Source organism: Anoplophora glabripennis, unplaced genomic scaffold (genome assembly GCF_000390285.2).
Source record: "Anoplophora glabripennis isolate ALB-LARVAE unplaced genomic scaffold, Agla_2.0 scaffold135, whole genome shotgun sequence".
Classification (NCBI taxonomy): Eukaryota; Metazoa; Arthropoda; class Insecta; order Coleoptera; family Cerambycidae; genus Anoplophora; species Anoplophora glabripennis.
In genome coordinates, this window is record NW_019416236.1 from 633,861 (window position 1) to 659,355 (window position 25,495).

At 31.8% G+C, this 25,495-nt stretch overlaps 1 protein-coding gene across 4 annotated transcripts in view; it reads left to right on the plus strand.

The window, feature by feature from the left end:
* LOC108906682 (MATH and LRR domain-containing protein PFE0570w) overlaps window positions 1-25,495 on the plus strand; it is a 353,179-nt gene that overhangs the window by 246,129 nt on the left and 81,555 nt on the right. Inside the window, exon 2 of one of the 4 annotated variants that reach the window (XM_018710011.2) lies at window positions 13,595-13,671. The exons of the other annotated variants lie outside the window; for them this stretch is intronic. The gene's annotated coding sequence lies outside the window, so the exon portion shown is untranslated. The remainder of the gene's footprint in view (window positions 1-13,594; window positions 13,672-25,495) is intronic. 4 annotated transcript variants of the gene reach the window in all.

Here is a 25,495-nt window from a genome sequence, read left to right on the forward strand (position 1 = left end):
GTAACACCACACCGAGATCATATGATCAATCTGATTGGTTGAGCCAAATCAGGGCATGTAAATTCACACTTTTATTCGTATATTTACATCAAATATAATAGAAATACATAAAGGAATAGGAATAATACATTTTAAAATGTAAAAGCACAACTTAAAAGGTAAGAATAGATCGCAAAATGAAAATATACATCACGAAAATTTCAGGTATCTTTTATTCAGATGACCACGGATAACAATAAGTAGCTTTCAATAATTGTTAAACTTTAAAAATGTTTTTTCTCGTGTTCTGTAAAGAACAGAGAAACAAATTAACTCGAGTGGCTCCAAGTTTCATGCTATATACATTATTAATTTTCTTCGCATATATTCTGAATCGACTTTTGTATAAGAGGAAATTCTATGTTGAACCACATTTTGCACATATTATGTGGGCTTAGACTCGTTCAGATAGTATGTTTATAAAAACTTCATTATTCATATTCAGGAGATTGTTAGAATTACTGTGGTTATGCCTCATTAGGAATAACTCCCTAAAAAAGATTTAACAAGGTGACAAAGTTTTTTGTCAACATTTCCTTGCAAACATGTTTGTAGTTTATAGGTGAAATAAAACAAATTAGTATGTTATTTGTCACGGTGTTTTTTACTTTAGCCTTATTAAACAAGTTTTTGTATGATCTTTCATATATAGGTGTAGTCTTCCATAAATATTTTTCAATTATATACGGTTCAAGACAAAAAATATGTGATTTGTTAACAATAAATAAAACGTTCCACTACTCATTAAGGTGCCTTCCCAGGACGCGATTAAACTCGCTCCTAAATCAAGCTGAGATTGTTCTTCCTTGATTCCACCGCAATTAACACCATTTTCAAGCCTTACCTTGCCACCTCGCATATCGTTTTATGACCGAGGATGCTCGCCAAACCTCACGTCGTGCGAAAACGCCCTTAGGCGGTATTTATATTTTGCACTAAAATATTAAAATGTTTCAAAAAAAAAAAAAAAGAGGAATGGTAGACGGTATTAATATTAATAGTAACCTATTTTTAAAATAATATATAGGTCCACAAAATACACTTTACTATCCTCTGTATCTTGAATATTGGGTATTCCCTTCCTTTGTCACATATTTTTTTATAACAGAAGTATTTATAAATTTAAGAAAATTATTTCGTTATGGGTTAACAGTTATCTCTTAACACAAATATCTTTTTTAAACCAGAGATATATTCTTCCAAACCTAGTCAACTTCTACTTAATGCTCTATTTACTATGGTCTTATGTTGTTATAGCATGGTACAGGCACGTTAATAATAGTTTAAACCTCAAGAAATCGTAATATTACCTAGGTCTAAAAATTTAAAAACATCAGGTTGAAAGCCTTGTTTATTAATTTAGTACATTTATTGAATTAAATAAAATTTAAAATTATACTAATTATGAACTATTAACTACATTACCTAATATAACAATAATTAAATCGCCATCTAACAAAAAATCACAACTATGTTCACGTTACATTTGAAATAAATTTTAATCATCAATATATTTTGTATTTACTTAACCTAAAATGCATACTTTTTAATTCAGGGTATATTGATTGCATGTTAAGATACAAAATTACTACGCATGACTAACTATTAAACAATAGTGATGCTTGTCCATTGTAAACAAATCAAGGAGAGGCTTATTTTGCTCAATCATTTGCTGGTGGAAAGAAGTTATATCATTAAAACCACGGGACTAATCAACCGAATATATTTTTTTATAGGATGCTGAAAAAAGTTTAATATCCTCGATTTCACTTAACAGCTATAAATATTATTTTATTGATATTTAGGTATACATGTTCATAAATTCCATTCATCTGTAATAAGAACATAATTTAGAGGAAAGAAGGGCACGTTTGCAAACGTCCTCATCAGGTTCTAATGTATTATTTTTCATATATGGAAACTATTTAGATTTTTTTTAAGACTTATTTTCAATAAACATAATATAAATAATAAATAATTGTATAGAAATAAGGAATCCAATTGATACAGAACCTATTTAACGAAAAAAATAAAAATTGCATAGGTAACAATTAAGAAAATATTTGAAAATAGAATTACATTGTCTTGTGTAAATTTAATTTTTTTCAAAAGATACACAGGTAAAGTACTTGCTGAACTATATGGCATTAAGAATTATTATTATTCTACCAACGAAGGTTAATTTGAAAACCTTAAATTAAAAGTGATAAAAAAGGCACTTTTTTATCCCTAATAATCTAGAGATCAATATTTTGCAAAATTTATAAAGTAATTGGGCAAAAATACAAGAGATGGGGCCAAAAAAATGTCAAATATTAAAACTACCCTAAGCTTGAATACAAAATATGAGTAAGATATCTAAAACACGTTTAAAATATAAAAATATATCCACCATCCCCCTTTAAACAGTTACCCTTATCCATTTGGGGAACAAGATTGTATAATGTGTATCCTTATTTTTTTTACAAATTATCTGTCCTGAAAATACTGACAATTTAGGACAAAATCTACACTAAATATAATGGAAAGTGTACATGTAATTTTTATATTTAATAATGTTTCAATAAAGCTAATTCAAGTAATGTTTTGGTAGGCACTTTCTACCTGATATTTTTCGGTATAAAATACAAAAGAACGGTAAGCCATTTACGGTGTCAGTTGATGAGTAGAACGGAAATGCTTGTATAGCAATGGAGTTTACTGGTCCATCAGTTCAGCTGTTCAGGTCAGCACGGGCAAACGTCGTGTGACCTAGAGAATTTTTAAAACCGCAGTGAAATATATTTTATTTATTATCCTATCATATCCGTGTCAGTAGTTCTATATTCTATATTATTAAGAATGCTTACTACCGTTGGGGAAAAAAAGGAGAAATGCCGATATACCGTTTTCGATTGGAGAGATTTGCTGTGTTATCGTTATAAGTAATTATTATGTCAAAGTTGATACGCGTCATTGCACATGGATCCAACAATTCGAAAATAATAAATTTAATAAGTATGTGCTATATACAGGGTGTTTCAGGATTAAGTCGACAAACCTTAAGGAGATATTCCTCATAAAAAACTAATAAAAAAATCAAGTATACATTTTTTTCCAGAGACCAACCCTGTCAGTACTTGGCAAACGATGACATACTTTCTAATTTAACTGGAAAACCTGGCACTTTGGCAAAATTTTTCAACACCAATAATCATCAACATATTTTTATCAAGGTGGTTACGGAAAAATGAATCCCACGCAATCAATAGCCAAAAATGTGTACCTAGTTTGGTAGTCATACTTGAACTAGCTTACAGACATCTTCAAGTTGATTTATCCTCATAAGGATCTTAGTTTATTTGACCTTGTTTGTGTTGATTTTTACCAAGGAACACGTAGACGCTTGGCAGTCGAATTAAGGGACCCATGTATATCTATGTATGTAAGAAAACTGGATTTGAGAAATATTTACAAATGTTGGTGCAGGCCTACATTTTTGGAAATCGCTGTAGGTACGAAGCAAGAAGAGCGCCAGAAGAAAGGGCCCTAACCGGCGGGGCCCAGCCAGGACAAAAGGAGGTCCCACAAAGCGCCTACACCGGCCGCATTTGCGGTCGGGGTAGACGACGGATGGAGCCCACCTACGAAAGCTGTCCAGGCCTACACGAGATGAGGCAGGATAAAGAGGGATAATCCCCCTCGATCCCAAATCATTGAGGCCAATTTCTAGCCATGGAAATGGCGCGCGGCGCGCTGTAGGTACATACAGATATGCAGTTTTTATCAGTACATATTTCCATAAAGCAATCTAGAAAAAAATGACTATTTAAACATTTTTTTCATTAATAATTTTCACAATAAAGGACAAACATTTCTGTAATGAAAACTAACGTATAACTGATAGATTACCTAAAAATAAGCAGTTTTTATGTTTACTAAAACTGGACCAAAAAGTCAGTACATCATTTTAGGTCAAAACTACTCACCTCTCTTTATGTAGTATGTAAGTCGGGGAAGATTCAAAAGGTTCTCAACAAGTTCTAGCGATTTTAATTGATAAATTTTAAGTGTCGTATTGCAGTTTCAATGATTTTGGTTATCGAAAATGTTAATGCATTGTAGATTGTATCATTACAAAATTCTCTATACTATACTCTAGACCTAGACTATAAACTAAAAATCGTAATCTGGTGTATATTTTTGAAAAAATAACAGGTCATAGATAAATGACTTCATAAGAACTATAAAAATAATTTTCTAATAATTTACTGATTTGTTACTACTTATAGTACATAGCCAAAAATAGGATATTCGCATTAACGGCATTTAAGTTTGTTAAATATTTTATGACTGAACATTATTACATTTTCATCGCAATACGTAGATTAGATACGTCCTATGCTTTGTTGCTATGCATGTACACATTAATATTAATATATGTTATAAAATATTATAGATATAGTATATTTGTATTAAATGATGAACGCCATTGTTATACAAGATATTTTTATAATTTCGAACAGTGTTGAAATTTCAGAAAATAACATCGAGAAAAACTGTGACAGATTCGCTCCTTTACCCGAAATTAGTCAATCCTTGTCATTCTTGGTCCCAATTGAGTTTATCATGCAATAAACCAATATATCCATCATTTTCGAATTTTGGACATTTTTGACCAAATTTTGGACAGTATCTATTTGGGAGACGAAAGTGATAATAGTATTCAGACCCGAAACAGAAAGGTACAAGAATTCTTCACAATTTTTTTAGCTATAAACTTTGGTCAAAATTGGGCAAGTCGGGAATTTAAATGTCCCAAAAAATTCCAACGTGTTGGACAAGTTGGAAATTTAAAAATTTCCCAAAAAATTCCAACGTATTCTTTGACCAACTCTAAAACATTTTTGTCTCTTGAGATTTTCCAAAATAACCCGTCTTTTCGGAGTTAAATCGTCGTAAAAGTTTGATGCCACCATTTTCTTGTTCTGCCGCCATTTTGGTCAAATGATAAATCGATGGATTAAGTTGCGAGATTTTTTGCATCGTTACCATTTGTTTTAGGACGTAGCTTAAGAATAAGGTCAAAACAGGATATAATGATTGAAAATAGGAAAAAAATTGCGGTGTCTTTCACATTTGAAGTCAATTTTCGTGGTCTGAACGATTTTTTTTAAAGCTGTGGGCGTCACCCGGAAGAGCGTCCCCAAAAAGATAGAGTCTAGAAGGTTCGATTTGATTCCTCCTCTGTGTGCAATGGTTTTTGAAAATCGAAAAGTCCGATTTTGAGCGTTAATGGATGAAAATAGATTGGAATTCGCTATTATGCTTTGCATATTTTAAATTTTGTTACTTTTTGTGTTTCCCTTTTATTATTGTATATCATTGGATTGTTATTTATATGTATTATTGGACCATGGCCTGTTGAATGTGGTGTAAATAAAAAAAAAACATGTAAGAATATTTAGAACATTCTTTTTCTCATTAAGAAAAATTCTTTCTCCGCGGGTTGCCATGTTTAAGAAATACATATTACTCTTTAATTTTGTGGCGACTAGCTCTTTACTAGATCTTGTAGTAAAAAAATGTTATCATCAGTCATTGTTAAGCTCTAACAAAAGCATCGACATTTCGACCTAACAACTCTGGTGCTGACATAAAAATTTTTTCCTGGATAACCTGTGTAAGGCGATATCTTAATTACTTTGACATGATAAATTATAATATAGACATATGTATGCGCATTAAAATCCCGCAAACGGCTTTATTGCATGTCATGTCCACACAGTCGTTATTTGTAAGTTATGTATGGCAGATTTCGAAATTAAATTTTTTTTGCTGAATTGGCAATCGCTTGAAGAAATCTAATTGCGTAATGGAATTAGTGGCTTAGCAAATGAGAAACCCAGCAAGAACGCGAGGAGGTCGTCACATTTCAAATTGCATTAATTTAATTTCAGCGGTTGAACGCAACAATCAATACCAGTGAATACAAACAAGAAGCCTACCGAAAAATGTATCCTTACATCTAGAAAAAATATACTTGGGTTAAATTTCCGAATTTTTAAATGTTTATATGTTCATCATTCGAATGGCTTCGAATCATTGGAATGGCTTTTTATATTTTGATTCGATTAATTCAACCATTATAAGAGATTCGTCATTATTGTTAATTATAACTTTTTTTTAGTTTTTTATTATATTTTTCATTGCCGCTATGAAAATTGAAATTATGAGGGCTCCATATTTAGTATTGTCTGTCAGGTTTTGTAAATCATATTTATCAAACTGAACATTTTTTTTTCTATATCCTTTTCTTTTCTTTTCAATATTATTTATAAAATACCACAAAGTGAATTTACTATATTTATTATTTACTAAAGAAAAACATTAATTCACGAGATTCAATAAAATTTTCAAAATTTATACAATACTGTCACATTTAATTGTAATTTGACACTTTAAACGAATAATGACATTACAAATTAGAAAAAAAAACAAGAAACACTCGTTACAAAGCCTAGGTAGGTATACATTTATAAGAATCGCATAATTATAGACAAGTTAGCCTTTTATTTGACATGACTTTAGTTAGAAACTTATTTATTATCATTTTTAACTTGTTACTTGTTCTCGAGTTGGTTATTATTATAAATAAATTAATTATTTTGCTATTGTTTAAAATTAGATAAATAAAAATGTGTCATGTTTCCAATTTGTTAGTGATTTCCTTAGATTTTTTTATGCTTTACATTTCATCTTAAATAATCACAATCAAAAAAGAACTTTAGTATCTTGTAAACGACACATAATATCAAAAGTTACAAGGAAACTACTTTTATAGATTTTCCAGAGCAGTATCTAAATTTATTAATATTTTTGAGAAATAAGTGACGTACATTTACTTTAATGTATCCGTTGAAAGACCTTCATTCATGAATAGGTGGGTACCACTTTTATTGAAGTTACTAAGGGTTCAACTTATAACAGAAAATATGTATATTTTTTTTCTAAACTTTAACGCCTTGAAAATAAAGCCTCCTAAAGTATAACGTCATAGACGTAAAAAAGTTGCTATAAACATTGGTTCTCCGGAGTACCGTTACTGAGATATGGCCCTCCAAAGGAGTCTTATCATTTGGATATTTTTTTAAATAATTTTCTTTTTGATTAAGATAATGGAAATGAAATTGTAGGTAATAATCATACCATAAGGATCTTTAACTATCATAAGTTTCATTAAAATCGGTTATAAATAAGGAAAATTTTCTAACCATCCCTAACAGAAATTTTTCGATTTTTTTTTATTCGTTTGAATTATGAAGCGAATAATATTATTTTTTAATGAATTAGACTTTTTTTGAAGAAAAAATGTCCCTGCTTGTCTTTTCGAATTCTTCGTAGTTTAGTCATAAATAATTATTTTTCAAATAATGTATGGCTCAGAACAGTAACTTTTTTTAACATTTTCACATAGTAGGCACCTTTCATGGTGATAGTTTCGTTGTAATGATACCAATGATTGTCACTTTCGTGTGCTATCGTTTAAATTCGTACGCTTCTTTATCTTCTTCGTTGTAATCTTTGTACTTGACTTTGCATTTCACTCGATTTTTTTACAAACATGAACCATCATGAGCAGACGCTCTTCTTACACTCGCAGTAGGACTACGTTAAAAAAATCCTAAAATTACTTCGTCTAAATCATGCCGACGCCTCCTTCGATGGCCAAATTCACGATATCTTGGAATTAGAGCTGTTGATTCCATCGTTCTTGGATGAATTTTTACAAACAATTTTGCAGAAGGTTGCCTTCTATCAGGGAATCGTTGCCGATACTCTTTTTGAGCCGCCAGACTATTTCCTTTATAGATATAAATAAAATGCATATGTACAATTTTCATTCCATTATTTTAATCAGGAAGAAAGTTATTTTAAAAAATATCCAAATGAAGAGTAACGGTGCTCTGGAGGACCAATGTTTATTTTGGCTCTACCTTCACCTTAAATTTTGTACCAACTTTTCCAAACACCCTCTATAATAATACATCTTTTGGTAGATCTTTTACGTAAAAATGTGTACTTCATTTTTAGGTTTCTATACCCTATCAATATATAGATGAGAAATGGTGCGATACCACTTTCAGTAATGTAATACCCTACTTGTAACCAGAAAATCTCTGAGATTAGCGTCTTAGAGAGATAATAACTGATTTAATACAAATTTGTTTATTAATTCCAATTCAGCTAGTATCTATTGTTAAACACCTTCATAGATAGAAGCATTATGTGTGAAATTACAGAACTGATTATAACTGTTAATGGTTTACATTTTTACTTAAGTAGTCTGTTTATTTGTTATTGTGAACGAAAATATTGACATGATGTCAATTAACCAAACAATGCCATAATAAATTGTCAAGTATTACGTGCTACTTTACATAAAATAGATGAATGACATTTTAAATAGTAATATTTCTAAAATATGAAGCTGAAATATAATAACTTCTAAGAATCTGTTCACCTTGTAACTTTTTTATTAAGCATTTTAAATTTCAGGTGCACCATCAAAAACATTTTTATTGTTTTATCTAAAGAAAATTGTCCGTGACATTTTCGGAAAAGAAATTAAGAAAAAATAGATTTTATCATTAAAGACAGAGATAATACGTACCGTGTTCTAGAAAATGTTTATTAAACATTTTTATTTACTTGATGTAATTCTGCAAATTCTGAAAAATTATTATCGACTGCTTTCAAATTTAAAAAATTCCCGTTTTTATGTCATGTTAACGCATTTTTGTTCATTCAAAAGTCAAAACGCCTTAAATATAAAATTAAAGAATACACTACTTACCGATTCTTCTTATTGTTAGTTTAATTGAAAGCCATCAATCCATGGAACTTTTGGTTTTCAGAATTTGTGTCTCGAAATCTGTGAAAGAGGAAAAAGCTATTTCCTAAGAAATTATATTGCAATCGATAGTCCAAAGGTCTCAGCCAAGTTTTATTTGGATCTAATCAGCCGATTTGCAGTTTTTAAAAAAAGTCTTTGAGAATGCAACTTTATCATCACCCTCTAACTTTTTAATTCAGAATTTTGGGACCCATTCTTACAGCAAACTTCTGCTTAAAATCACGTTTTCTGATTCTCGCCGTATTTTAAATAATCTTGTCTATATTTGAATATGTAGCACTTTGAGAAGCGAAATTATACCGTATGTAAACAAATATGGCACGCAAATTTTTATCTTGCATATTTTTAAAATATATTTGCAAATCATGTCTTCAGTCAGTTATCTAAAAGTCTGGGGACTTGTTTTGGTTTCAACAATGAGAATTTAAGTTCACCATACAATCTGTTTAGTTATTTATCTAATGATTTTCATATTCTAATATCAGTGTTGTTAACTTTATTTAAATGTACATACTTAAAGGTGTTACTTGACAATGACTATTTAAAAATTTATACAGTATAATCATTGAAACAAACATTTAAATTGTTCCAGTTAATCTAATGTTTGACATCGATATTTTGTTCAAGGTTTACAGTGGACTTAATTTTGTTAGCAGTACTATTTTTTACAGCACTAAATTGCCATGAATAATTTTCAATGACTTTTTATATAAAGTTTCGAAATCCAACGGGTAACAATGGAAGGATTATTTATTTGCATACAATCTTATCGCAGTTAATACAAGATTGATGATCTGACCAGAATTACCGTAGAGCCACATTGTTTATAGGAATTATTTAGTAATCCCATTGAAAAGTAAAAAGTGAAATTTTTACCGTCCCTTCTTCAACGAGAAACTCATTTATTGAAGACATAAAATCACAACGTTGGACAAACTGCGCATCTGAAATGGCGCATTGAAAGGTTACGTTAGTACTGGCAAATATATATTACATGTTCGTTTGTATATCCGAAGACATTCATCAGTGGTTAAATTGGGCACATTTCGTATACGAGGTCTGTTCAGAAAATAACAGAACTTTTTGAATTAAGCGCTAATGGAGATAGTAATGTGCGGTTGGCAGCATTGCGGTGCGCATCACCCCCTCTATAACCACATGTTCTTGGATTGTTGATATCTCATTTAGTTTACATGATATTGTTATTTGAGTGAAACGTGTTTGGGTGTTAGTGACGATTTTTGAAATATGCGATTTTCTAGAACAATGCAACGTAAGATTTTGCGTGAAACTGGGAGAAACTTTCACGGAAACGTTTCAACTTTGGAACTTTTGCGATTTAAAAGTGGCCCTCAGTCAATTGAAGATGATCCTTGACCAGGAAGGCCATCTACTTCAACTGATGACTTTCACGTTCAGAAAGTTAAAAATCTGGTGTGTGCAAATCATCGATTGACTGTCAGAGAAATTACAGAAGAGATTAGCATCTCATTTAGGTCATGCCATGAAATTTTGACTGAAAAAATGAACATGCATGCTCCCCCGCCCTCCTTACTCGACAGATTTGGTTCCTTGCGATTTTTTCTTATTTTCGAAATTAAAATCAGTGCTGAAAGGACGCCGTTTTTAGACAGTTGGTGACATCAAAGCAAATTTGTCACAGACTTTAAAGGCCATTTCAAATGAAGCTATCCAGGACTACTTCGTGAAATGGAAACACCGCTGGGAAAAGTGTGTGAGTACTTTGAATGAGACAAGGACCAATGATGTATAAAATTAATAATAAACTTCAACAGAAATAAAATTGTAAAGCACCGTACTTACTTAATGAACCGTAATACTCTTAGCAGAATATATTCAACCATAGATTTAGGAATATAACGAGCGTTCAAATAAAAACGTGGTCAAAGTTGGCCCTGACACATTGGACGTAGGGAGTAGCTTATAGCGACCAACTTAACCTCATTTCTCAACGAGCTGTATAGCAGCTGTCAGTTTCAATAACGTTAATGACTATATAACTTTATTTTAAAGAATAATCGTGATAACAATAACAAACAATTAAAGGAGCTGCGGAAAGTGTCCCCCTCCTTGTTCCAAGCACTTTTCACACCTGTTCCTCAAAGAATTAAAGACATTTTCCAAGATGCTCGGGGTATTGTTAATTTCACGAATCTTGTCTATAAGTCGAGCCTGCAGATGGTTTAAATCAGGAATAGGCAGTTCAAAAATAGTACTTTTAAGGTAAGGCCACAAAAAGAAATCACACGGCGTAATATCACATGATCTCGGTGGAAATTCATGTTCAGCATTGAGACTTATTAGTCGAATTTGGAAAACTTCCCTCAACATATACATCGTCTCGCCTGCCGTATGTGCCCTTGTGCCATCTTGTTGAAAGTAAAAGTTTGTAATTTCGTTTTCTTCCAGCTGGTTAACAAAAGGAGCGATAATTTCTTCTCTATACCTTTGCGCAGTAAGAGCACCATTAAAAAAAATAGGTCCATAAATCCTCCTTCGATTGAGAGCACACCAAACTCCAATTTTTTGAGCGTGTAGAGGGCCCTCGACAAAAAATTTATCTGGTTTTTCAGAAGACCACATTCTCATATTCTGTGAGTTTACGTAACCACTTAAATGAAACCAAGCTTCATCAGAAAAAAAGGTGATATTATGAAGTTCACCGTAGTTGTTTAAAAACCATTCACAAAATACAGCCCGTCGCGGAAAATCAACTTCATGAAGTTCTTGCTGACAAGTTAAACGATAGGAGAACAAACGCAAATCTTTTTTTAACACTGTGTGGCAGGTACCGACTGATACTCCCACCATTTGTGATAAAACACGTACAGAAGTTCTTGGCGCATTTTCCATTATTTGTTGGACATTTTCTTTTAATTCTTCAGTCCGCTTTTTAGGTCGGCCGCTTCCTTCTTTTCTTGTTACACTGCCCGTTTCACGAAAAACATTAACACAACGCTGAACTGCACTTTGAAAAATTTTGTACTCAACAACGCCGGGAAATTGATTTTGAAATTCTATGAAACATTCCTCAATAGAATACTTCCATATTCCATCAATCTTGCGCCCATTTCTAAAGTAGGACTCTATGATAAACACTTTTTGTTCTTGAGAAAACACCATTTTAAACGCCTTTTAAAACGAAAATATTCAAATTGATAGCGGCGATATAGCGCTTTGACAGATGACGTTTAAGTTCATTTGCTATACGCTACGCCCTACGTCCAAATTTTCAGAACCAACTTGACCACGTTTTTATTTGAACGCTCGTTACTTTGAATATGATTTAAATTTTAGAAAACATATAAATGAAATTACTAATGCCCCACATAGGTTATTGGGCCTCATTAAAAGGGTAACTGGGTGAATTCAAAAACATTAACTCTATTATATATTTATTTAATACACTTAATCGCAGCCGCCTGGAATAATTTGGACAGCTTCAAGACAATGTCTCAGCCATACAATTGAAACAATACAAAATAAATTCATAATTATAAAAAATTATTTACTACCCCTGGATTTACATCTTATGAGCATATAATTTAAAATCAGTAAATTAGAACGTAGGAGAATTAGGCGAAATTTGGTGTTTTTACATAAAATCTTAAATGGAAGCCTCGACACTCCCTATCTGCTCTCACAAATAAACATAAATATACCTGATCACCGGATACGTCTCACGAAAATAATTATTTAAAACAAATACTAAAACATTGATTAACAGTGTATGTGAAATTGTTAATAATTGTCACGATAGAATATCAATAGGCATTTTTGATACTTTATTGGTCAAGTTTCGGAAAGCCATTTCTAATACGGATTTTTCTTGAGAGATAATCCCGGTTTGGTTCTGACTAAGTACTTCCTAATATCTTTATTATTGTGCAGTCAGTTTTATAATAATTAGAAACATGTAATTAGGCTTCTATAACCTGTTTGTTTCTGTCTTATAAAATAAAATAAAAATAATTTTTAACAACTATTGACAGATTGTACGTTGTTTAAATTTCCTAAGTTTTAATGGAACAAATATCATAGCCACATCCTTTCAGAAACAATTGCCTTGTTCTAGTATCCATATTAAATTGTTATTCATTGAATTGCTTTCAAAATGATAGTAGTTTCTTATTTGTAAGTCATCTATATCATTAAAAATTAACTCGCGGATTTGATTTTTAGAATTATTAAATCGGTAAATCACAATACGGGATGAAAACTTCACTCACCCCTTTTCCAATAGTAGATGGTATTTTGGATATGTGGAGTAAAAAGAATAAAAATTAGCGTAATAATATTCACTAAAATAATTTAGCCTTGTATTCGAATCCAATATCTTTTCTTATTAATTCTAATTAATTATTAATACAACAAAAATTCAGATGAGCCAAATTCGGCAAATTGCAATAAATTAAAATAAATATTTAAACCGGTAAATTTTAAGCGCATACAGCAAGCGTGAACAACAGTAACCGTAACGATTTATTATTGGTTTTGGTTTTTCATATGAATGTAAAAAATAATAAAACATTATTTAACAGCAGTAGTTAGTTCGAAATTATAGACAATGTGGTGAATATACTTAGTTATTCCTAAATTAAATGGATAAAGTTTCACTAATTACAGTTTTTGTTTCAGGTAAGGAAGAACATTTAAGAGAGTTTTGTTAAGTGAAATAAAACAAGTGCGTATCAAAAATCAACTGAGAAATTCTGGTATGTTTCACTTTCATGTCCTTTCAGCATTAGTGATTAATAGTTATTATATATATTATAATTATATTTAATTTTCCTCATTGTAAAACTTATCGTCTGAAATGGCTTAATCTCGATCATAGGGACTTATACTAAGTAATCAGTTTATTTGTTGTCATTTATATTTCTATCTGATAGATAAATATTTGTAAATAACAGGTATTCATTTTTAGAACCGCTTTGATGTACTTACCTGTGAGGTTTGTATATCAATCATGTAGACACTTGAATATTTCAGTATCATATCTGTGTAAAAATATAAATCGTGTAAAGTACCTTATTATAAATTTGTGATGAGACAGAGCTGCCTGTTCAAAATCGTAAACCATATGATTTGCTGCAAAAACAAAAATGTTGCCGAAGTTATAGTTTGTTAGAATAATTGAGTCGTTGTAAATTATTACTGCATATTTTACAATGAATTATGTTGAAGCTAAAATTGTTAGATTGTAAAAATGTCAAATATTTAGATTTATTATCCTTTAATATTTTCACTCACTTTTTCAGTGGAATATCTTGTAGTGATTGTCACATAAAACTTTGAGAAGTACCTACTGTCGTACATATCGAAAAACAAAGACACAGCAGTGTTCTTAGCATTATTCCAAAACGCAGGCACATTTATTCTTCCTTCTGAAAATCCAGGATGACTACAGAATCTGAAAAAAGTAATAAAAATATAATATCTATCATTACCATTATGCATAAGATTTTTATATAATTCCAAGCCAATTTTTATATAATTCTTTTTATATGCTGTTGAGTGAATAGTTAAAACGACTCTAGTCTTGTTTTATAAACAAAATGCTATGCTATGAGTTCCAAACTTAAAATTCCAGTCTTTTAAAATTAGAAAGTATAATTTTATCAACTATTCCAGTTTTTCTTTCCACAAGAGATGTTATAAAAAAAAAGTTTCTTATAATATAAAAGTATGCACAATTGCAATAGGTATTCTAAGAATACTTTACCTTCTTTACTACTTGACACTTGAAATTTGGCAAAAACCCTTACGTGAAATCACAGTAGGCCAATTATATTGAAATATTGCAAATTCAGTTTTTCATTCTGTCTTTTCTTAACAGTATTTTGTTAACTCATTGAAATCTCATTAACGAGAAAAATTTAAATCAAGCAAAAGATCAAGACATACTAAGGACAGAAATTTTGCACATTCATCCAATTTTACATTCTGAGTAACTTTTTTCTTCTTTACTAATGAAAAAATAAGATGTTTCTAAGACCTATTGCATATAAGCTTACAGATTTGAAATAGTAGCACATTTTGTTGAATACCTACTGTTGAATACTGCACAGAGAATAATTTTATTAAAAATTTGCAAAATTTGTACTGTGGACTATAATTTATTTAAAAAATACGATAATATGTGTCTCACATTCCACCAAAATGCATTTAAAACGTATTTAAGATTACTATAATTTTGTTAAACATTTTAAATTTATTTATAGTTTGATATAGGATACACCTAATTATGTTAAAATTAAGAACACAATATTTCATAGATTTCCTACAAATTTTTTTGTATATCGTAGCTTTTGCTACCGCATTACTGTAGAGGAGTTTTTAAATAATTTTGTAAATGTTTACAAATCTTTTAGAAATTACTACATAATATAAGAAAGAATACCTACAGTTTTGAAATAAAAAACAAAAACAGTCATCAATGCAGCCAACAAACGAATCGGAAAAGTATCGTTAAAAATGTTTACTTCTTTGTTTGTAATGTTTTTATCTATCACATATTACCAATATTTTTGTAGCTAGCAGATGTCAGTAAGTAAAACAGTTTGACTCTATTGAAATTACTATCTTTTTGAAGCTAATCCATTTATTGTTAGAATAACTTTTAACACGTCTGCATATGTGAAAGAACTAAAGTTAACTATTTAATAAAGGCATACAAGTTAATATTTCACAAAAGGGTACAAGTGCAACGAATTACTGTAGATGTTAAAGTCAGATGTCTGTCAATATTTTTTGAAAAATTTGCTTAAATAATTTTAAATAGAAACACAAAGGTTGTAATAAAATATATTTTAGTAAATATTTTCACAGTAAGTACTAAATTTAATAGATAATTAATTTTGTTGTAATAAAAGTAACATTTTTTGTGGAATTAATCAAAAGTACTTTTTCTATATGGTTACAATTGTGACAGTTTCTTGCACAATGTTGAAGACCACCACAATATGGTAATTAATATAATAAGACTTAAGTCTTTGGTCTCTAAAAAAGTCACTTTTCTGAGATGTCCTCCAGTAATTTATTTTCAAACAGTAGGAAAAAATAAGTTTAATATTAATTGAAATAATTTTAAATTAATAAATAACGAAGATTTTTGTTAACTTTTAAAAAGGCGATTATTACCAAACTTTTTATTTAGTTGGCTATTGTGGATGAGAAAGTTCAGTATTAGTTCATCCAACTCTATCTGTAGATAGAAATTAAGAGATCTTTGAAATACAAACTGTATTGAGTTTGTACAAAAAGGATTATATTTTTTTTTCGTGTAATATCAATCATAAACCTGGTGAGATGTTTGCTACACGTTTTTTTGTTGTCCTGTGAATGGAAAACCCATCGCCGACCGCCCCATTATTCGCCTAGGTGAGGGCATAATTAGAAGGAGCTACGAGCGTCATACATACAAACAACTGCAGAGTGAGATTGATGATAGCCATCTTAGTTAACAGGAACGGTTATTTTAATTCTCCTCTCGACCGACCAACAAATTACACCGCTGCGTCGCCGAGGCGAGCAAATGCGTTGAACTCTAGTTATTACTTACTATTCCTTCTCCATTCTCTTTCTTCTGCGTGGAGTCATCAGCCGTTACAAGGCAACGTCTCAGCCATGCAGGTGACCGCCGCCGTAATCTCGATTATTAACGTTTTTCTTCCGTCTGAAAAACCAGAACGAAACGTATCTAGGATGTAATAATCCCGATCTCGGTTTGTAAAAGTGAGTGTTTCCTTGTTTATGTTGCTTTTCACACGTATAATGGGTACATTGTATTTCCTTAAGAGCATGTTTCTTTCGCGAATTAGTTAGACTCAAATTGCGTCCCAGAAGCGTGGCAACACATTTCTTTATGAGCTCGTGTATTAAAATTTAACTCAAAATAATTTTGACAAATATGAATATTTGGAATATTTTGAGGTAGGTATGCGGAATGTGTAAAGTATCACTTATGGATGAAGTTTTATGTGTAGATTACAGAAAAATTTCTGAAAAATAGTATTTACGTCGACTTAAATTTAACAGTTTTGAATTTGATTTGAAATTGATTTTTCTAATACTGTTTTTATCTTCTACTCTAAAATAATCTGGATTAAGACAGAACGTTTTGTATCTCAGCCGACGAACTGCTATTTAACCCTATTTAGCCTAAGGTCATATCCTGTCCTCTCCACAGGCCCTTCTATCACCGACATTCGTCAGTGTCGCCTCGACCCCGAGGAATTTCAATACAGCGTATCCTCCCACAACGCATCTGACTCGTCGGAGACTACACCCTACCTTGTAGTCCAGTTTTGGACTGTTAGGGGGATGAGACACTTATTTGTTTTTTTTCTTGTAACTCTGCTGAACACCCTCTCACTGACACTCTGCTATTGAAGCTTTCAACGGACCCTTTTTCTCACTGTTTTCATTCAGATAAATACTTTTTGTTTTGTCTGGATACTTTTAAGAGCTTCTTAACCACCTTGTTTTTAGATCTAAGTCTCTTTGTTATGGCCATAAATTCCCAGTTATTCCTGTGTGATTTCGACGTTAGATTAGGGATCTAAATTTAAGTCTTGACTCGCAAAAGTTTTTAACTATGTTTTGAATTGTAAAACATGTTAATTTGTTATATTTATATAATGATACATAAACTAGGTAGTTGAATATAATATGTAATAAATTGAGCAAGAAAACTAAAGAGCGTTCTAAATATTAGCCAGGAACATTGGCCTAGTTACTTATTCGAACAATACTAGAGTAGACGTTCGACCACACATCGCCGTGGCTCCGCCAAATCCTGCTGTGGTCTTCGTATAGTCTGCCAACATATGTTCTCTCTGCTGCTTGGACCTTTCGTAGAATGAGGCTGGCTGTTGGATGTTTCCTTGTTCGCCTTGTCGCGGTACTCCAGCTCGACTTTCTTGGCATTTCTGGCATTTTTGTTAAAACAGACTCCTCGCATCGTCGTGGTCTGCTTTGCCTATACTATAGGGCTCTGACTTAGGGTGTTCAGAACGTTTTACAACTGGAAAGATGCGTGAAAGTTTCAATTTCTAGCCGGTGCTATTTGGGTGGTTTCATGTTTTATAAGTTGAGTCATGTGTTACATTGCCGGATTATGTTTTGAGGGGTTTAGGGCTTGAATCCTCCATACATCCTTAGTGGTTCTTCTGGCTTTGGGTGTTGTAAATGTTTAGGTGCTCGATGTATCCGAAAGATGCGTGAAAACTTTGTGTTCCATCCGACACTGCCTGGGTGTTTCCTGCGAAAGGCACCATGTACTTACAGCCTTATATATTGTTTTGTGCTTTTTTGATGCTGAGCGCTTGTCTTCTGGTTCTAGATTCGATAACTTGATTTTCCGGACTCTTTACAAGACACTAACTAGCATAAATTATTTTTTCCAAAATTGTATGTTCATAATTATGGAACACAAAACAAATTGGAAAACAATGCTTCAGACTTCTATTGTGAAGACATTATTATTAGATATATTTTTTTAATCTTTTACCGATTTACAATTTTTTATCTCTAGTTGCGTCTCTATCCTTAATTCTGTTTAATGCAGTAGTAACTTAATACTTAATACTTAATAATAGTATTTATTAACATTATATGTTTATCAAAATTCACTTTTTTACTGACATGGATATTTCATAAAATAATCAATGTTTCCCGGTTTGTTGATCATTGGCTGCTAGTTCACTAGTTATTAAAGCAGTTATATAAAAAATTGCGATGTCAACGCGCTTTCCCACGGTATAAATTTTGATTGTTGATTTCATAAAATAATCAATGTTTCCCGGTTTGTTGATCATTGGCTGCTAGTTCACTAGTTATTAAAGCAGTTATATAAAAAATTGCGATGTCAACGCGCTTTCCCACGGTATAAATTTTGTTGTTGATATGCTTTGGAATCTAGAACTTTGAAAATAGTGTTAATAAAGTGTGATACGAAATGGCAGTCTGAACAGAACTTGTCAGTAAAGGTCTTCTCAAAGAAAATAGTAGAATGGAGAAGGGTATTATGAAACAGATAGAGTTTTGTGGAATATCATTTATAAGGAAGGTACAACGTCTCTGACTTCTGTAACTGACCTCAAATTTGTTGTAATAGTAAAATAATATGTTAGTTTATCAAAAGAGTAAAACGTCCTGTAATATTTGCATTCTTCTGAATTGTGGAATATTACCTAGTGCTGTTGTCAATAATCTTAATAAATATCTCTGGAAAAATAAATAAATGAGGTGCAGAATTGAACATGATCCCTGTCTCGAAATAAGAACTTCTTTAATCTTTCTTTTTGAATAAAACCAATAAGAAATCCTTAAGCTGTTAATTTGAACAGCATTTCAACATATGGTACCATATTTGTCTACCATAACTTTAAGACGGGTTTTTTTTTTAAAGAGAATTATTAAATGACCTTCTGCAACACTGTATTGTCAGCACTATCAGTAACTGATTTATATGATATTCGTAGGTATTTCATATTGCCCATTTTTGGTGAAGATAAAATTTCTTATGCCCTTTTATTAATATTTAATTAAAAACGACTATTTGATGTTTAAATGCATGCAGTTGTGAAGAATTTTTAATCAAACCTGGTGTTACAAATGTAACTATAATCCTCATGTTTGTTATAATTCACCACTAGAGTTATCTAATCTTTCAATACGTAGTTTTCTCTCACCTATTTATCTAAATCCGTTAATCCATTGATACTATCGACAAGTATTTAAATAATAAATTAAAACGGTTCCGTTTATGATATAATATTCATAATTATGTGAATTTTCTCCACAATCGCAATTTCTATGTGCCATTTTTGTTCCTCATTGCCGTTTCTTTATGCCATTATCGCACTAACTGAATTTAACGGACACTTTATTAATCTTGTTATGCTTCGCCTTGTGACAAAAGACGGCAGGAAGTACCAGTTAAAGAACAAGATTGTATTGTTGTTCACCCTGCAGGCAGCTGTTTCGAATCTTTTTGTCCGGCAAATTCCCATAAGTAACGAGATACTTTGAATTGAGGTGCTAATTTAACGTTTTTATTGTCGCTGAGTACCCACAACCTCAATTTATTAAGAACATATGAAGGTTGATGTTATTCTGCACGTTAGCAAGGAGTTAATTAGTACTGAAAAATGTTTATGCCATGAGATCTGTTCAAAATAAGTAGATTGAGCCAAATATGCTTCATGCAAATGTTGCTTGTTTCAAAGATACAGGGCGTTCAATATTTGAATTTTACTTAGAAATTTCTCAATAATTTTGAAAAGTGTCAGACTATGAACAAAAAAATTGGCACTATTATGTTTTTTGACATGACAAATAAGTATTTTTAACTAATTTTGAAGTTATAGCAACTTTTGCGTACTTCGTTTCATAAAAATGTTGCTCTTGTTCGTTTTGGGTACCTCCTTTGGCTATCGAGATATTTGTATATGCATGTCAATGCATTTCGTTTTTAAGCAACTTACCAATGCGACTTGACAACTAGTGTATGAACCATTGTCACAATAATGGCAGATAAATATTAGGTGTACTTAAGTGTATGTAGGTATGCTGTACTTAAACAAGAGACCAAAAAAGGTTAAAAAACATTGTGTATACCTACAAATACAGGAAAGTTTATCCACCATTCCATCTGACACATATTTTCAGTAAAATTTTGGGTAATTTCAATTTACATATTCTGTTCTAGCGGTTAACTATGTGAAGCAAACATGATACAGAGTCGTAATGTTTGCATAACGCGGCTGTTGGTTTGCCGTTAATTCAGATGAATAAATAATGATAATTATATAACTGTTCCACATTTTTACGTTCTATTGTTTAACTGTACAGAGCGGTATTGGCCAATGTTTGGAATAAACGGAAACAATGAAAGGTACGGGTAGGATTTTTCACAACCCTTGTCGTTCTTAGGCAACTGGGACCGTTTAGTAAACAATACAAGTGAATGGGTTCTTAAAAGTTGACAGTTGTAAAGTGGGAAAAAGACACAATAAATCACACTTGTAAAAAATGCGCTTTTTGTGAATAGAAAAGATTTTAAATATTTAATAGTTGAATTATACATGGATTTATTTTATCAGAGCCGTTTGGTAACGTTTATGGAAGTATAGCAGGCTTTATACTTTAACAACTCGCTTTTTATAAGTGTGCTCAGTCCTCAGTTTAGAGCTATCCATAACAACTGCATTGTATATCGACTCCCATTCTCCCCGAGTCGCTGTTATTTTCAGTTATTCTGATATGTTAGAGCTTATCTCATACATAATCTCGGAGAGTAATGCATTACAAGATCTTGGAGTGCTCTTTGTTATGAGGAGCAATTATCTTAAGACATCCAAGGCAGTTGTTGGAGTCGATGCCACAACTCCTGGTATACCGTTGAAGATCAATCTCTAAAATTTAGTTAGTTCTTCCCTTTGGGCCATCAGACCACTTTACCGAGTCTCGACTATCGAGGTGTACATCTACTGCAGCATTCTCTGTTTCAATCCACAGGTTTTATCTATTAGGTACCGACTCGCATATCAGTGATTGTTGATAGTTGTTTGATGGAGAAGGTGATCGAGAAGTATCTCTTATGCTGCTCATTGACCCATTGGGCTCAGTACTGTGATTTTTGTTTCACGTTTCAAGTTTCAAAATAACATAAGGACTTGACGAAATCCTCTTAACTAGTTCATCAGTTTTTTGTTTGCTCACAACACTTAAGTGCTCTTGCAGAACCCTTTCTTATTATGTGATCTGCCAGAACTTTCACTTCTTCCAGGATAGCTTTGACCTTCGAACCTTTTATAAGAAAACCGTCTGGATATTTATGTAGGTCTTCATATTATTTTCTCTTACACTGCAGTATTGGGTACTTATTTTATGTTTATGACATTGGTTACTAACGACAAGCTTACGTTATACTTTTTACTTCTGCTGCTTTTAAACTAATTTAAATAAATTCAGATTTTCTTATTTGAATTAGCATAATTATACATTTTGATAACGAATAACAAAATATAAAAGAGCTTATACTTATTCGATTTAGACATAAAATGTGTTCCGTGAAAAATTCCATAAAACCGAAATTTTCAATAATATTCTGTGTAATTAGTGTGCAATACTATAGCAGTAGATTGTACGATTATTTTTTCCTATAAACAGGGGTCTAAAAACGCTTCCTAAGCGAACTATGCCCCCTAAAAGAGGTCTTAAGAGACCATATTTTTCAAAATATTTCCAATACCAGTTAACGTATCATTATGAATTTTGGTATGTTGGATACTCAATAAATGTTCTAACGAACTACATGAAAACTATTTAAACATTTTAGTTAGGGGTGTCTCAGGCAGGGGGGCTCACGGGTAAAATACGCTCCCAATTTTTAGCATGTCAATTTCAAATTTAAACACAAATCTATGATAGATATGAGTATTTCACAGCAAAATGTCCTCTTGATTTACTTCGATAAAATGCTTCGTTTTCGAGAAAAATCGATTTTAAAGTTTTATTACATAGTATCAAGAATGAAAAAGGATTACATGAATAGGTAGGTAGACCATGAAAATAAACATTTGTTTATTTGAATTAAATTGAGAGATTATTAAACTCAAATTTTTACCCTTTGTACCCCTTGACAATATAAATACCTACTAGAAAATAATAACATTATTAATTTAGTTTAAAGTAATGTACAATTAGTATTTTTGACTTTAACAAAGCTTAACATTTGTACCTTTTAAATTACATCACTACGTTTGCATTTTGTAAGATGATTATGCTAACCTCAAACAATTTATTTTAAATTGTTTATACAAGTTGTCGCAGATACAATGTTCCAAACTTTTACAACATGAATAAATATAAAAGTACTTCCCATTCGTTTATTGTTATATAATCTTTGATTAGAAGAATTCAACTGTGTTGTTTTTCCTTACAAAAAAAAATAATAATTTTGCGACCAAAATTGCTGAAATCGAAACATTAGTAAAAAATGCAAGTGTTTTGGTTCTAATAGGCTATTCCGAGTGTATAGCTGTAAAACGTACCTATAAATTTTAGATTACAGTACAATATAATATTAAACTAATTTATAGGTAAAAAAATTGTGGAATTTGAGGTCGACCGATCGTGCAAATCTTATCGAACGTGTATCGTGTGCAGCAAACATCAGTTATGATTTGACAATTTATCATTGGCCTTAACGGTGCCAACCACGTGTCCGAATAACTCCAACTTCACCTGCGGCTTTCTCGAGAAGTCCTGACCTACAAGGCCGTGTCCGCATGTTCTCGACACGCTCGATGCCCACACCGGCATACCTGCAGTTTCACAGATAATATTATGGCTCTGGTGAGCAGTCTTTTATGCAAATATCCCCGGGTTTTGGGTCATGAAGCGAACTATTCTCACAAAAATATTATTATGTGTTCTGTCATCAAAATGTAAATATTTTATCATGAAATCATTTGTGTCATTCTAGAATGAAACAAAGAATAGCTTACTAGTACACTACAAATTAAAAACTTATACTTTGTGGATTAAAAGTTTTGTATCAGTCCCTAATTTTCTAAATTCTAAAACTTCGTGACATTTGGTCAATAAATTGCATTTAAATCATAAAAATATGATGAATTGTGATACTTTCTCAAGCAGTTTATTGGGTCAAAAATTGGAATATACAAAATGTGTTCCAAAGTAAACAGGACTTTTCAAAAGTAGGTATTTCTATTAGCATGTAGCGTCGGAAAGGTAGATCATTCACTGGTGTAGGTACTGTCAAAATTTCATGACATTTGGACGAATAGAAGCGGACTTATTGCGTCTGAAGTGGCAGTACGTTTGTGTCATTGGTACAAAAATGATCATCGAACAAAGAATTAATATAAAGTTTTGTTTTGAACTTGGTAAAACTTTTACTGAAACAATTCGATTGTTGAATCAACTTTGCGGTGATGATTGTTTATCCCGTAGCAGAGTTCATGAGTGGTATACGCGGTATAAAAACAGTCGTGAGGACATAAATGATGAACAACATGCCAACCGAACTCCGTGATCACCGCAGATTCCATCAAAACTGTGCGTGAAAGATATTCTTTGAACTTCATGGAATTGGAACTCGGTATCTCAAAAATATCAATGTTCTACACAAGTTGACTGACTATCAAAAATTGCTCAGAATTCAACATTCCAAGGACATCATCGAGGAGGCCAAAAAGGACACAAAATTCCTTTACAACATTATGACTAGTGATGAAACGTGGTGTTTTCAATATAATCCAGGAACCAAACGCCAAACCGCGCCGAATGGAAGGCGCCATACGAGCCAAAACCAAAAAAACCTGATTTGGAGAAGTCAAAAGTGAAGACAATGATGATTTGCTTTTACGATTCCATGATCATTGTTAACAATGAGTTCGTTCCACTGCCCAAACCGTTAATGCATAATTCTATCTTGGTGTTTTGAAATTTTTGGTGCTTCGTATTCGGCCAGAATATTGCGCAGAATGAAGTTAGTGATTTTTGCCATCTCATCGATTCAGACTTGTGATTTTTTTACTAAAATTGCATTTTAACTGTCCACCGCTCATCGTATTCGCCAGATTTGGCACCTACGACTTTTACCTTTTCGAAACTATACATTTGTCTATGATGAGAAGCGTTTTGTAGACATAGAAGCTATCCGAAAGGCTTACCGATGCCCTGAAGGACATCTCGGCCGATGATCTAAAACACACAATCGACATGCTTTTAGACCGCTGTATTGAATCGTCAGGGGACTATTTTGAATATAAAAAATACTTTTGACTTTTTGTTGTTCTTATCTTTACAAAGTCCTGTTTATTTCGGAACGCACCTTCTATAAAATAGGTTTTGGAGAAAATTGGTATTTAGATCCAGATTTTTACATTTATTCCTTTGACAATATTCTCACGTTACTTTTTTGTTATGTCAAACTGTTTTAATTGTAAAAATAAACAAAAGAGCATTTTATATCAAACAATTTTTATGACGCTAGAAATTGTTCAAGGAATTAGCCAATTGGCAAGCAAGTTTTGTGATCGCGAAAGTGTTGCTTATCAAGGTACTACTTACTGGTTCAATTCATATTGTTGAGAACGTTGAACATTTAAGAATAGCTTTTCAGCAGAGTCCAACTCGTTCGGACAAAAAGCATTCTCAGGCTGTGAACATTTCGAATACATCTCTCTCATCTCTCTTGTGCAAATGTTAAAACGCAATCTTCATTACCATCTATCCAAAATTCAGATTGCTAAAAACTAAAGGATCAGGACAACACAGTATGTTGACATATCTCTAAAAAAAAGGGTTTTCTATCTCCTATTTCTGAACCTGATAATAGCACATCTAAACGCTGCTCCTCACTAACAGTTAGACTAGTAATGATTTTCTCCTTTAAATTTATATATAAATTATTATTTGGAGGGTTTTCAATAACATCAATGATATTTGACACAACTTGTAAAGGTAATATAGCAGTGATGTTATCATATTTAACCCTAA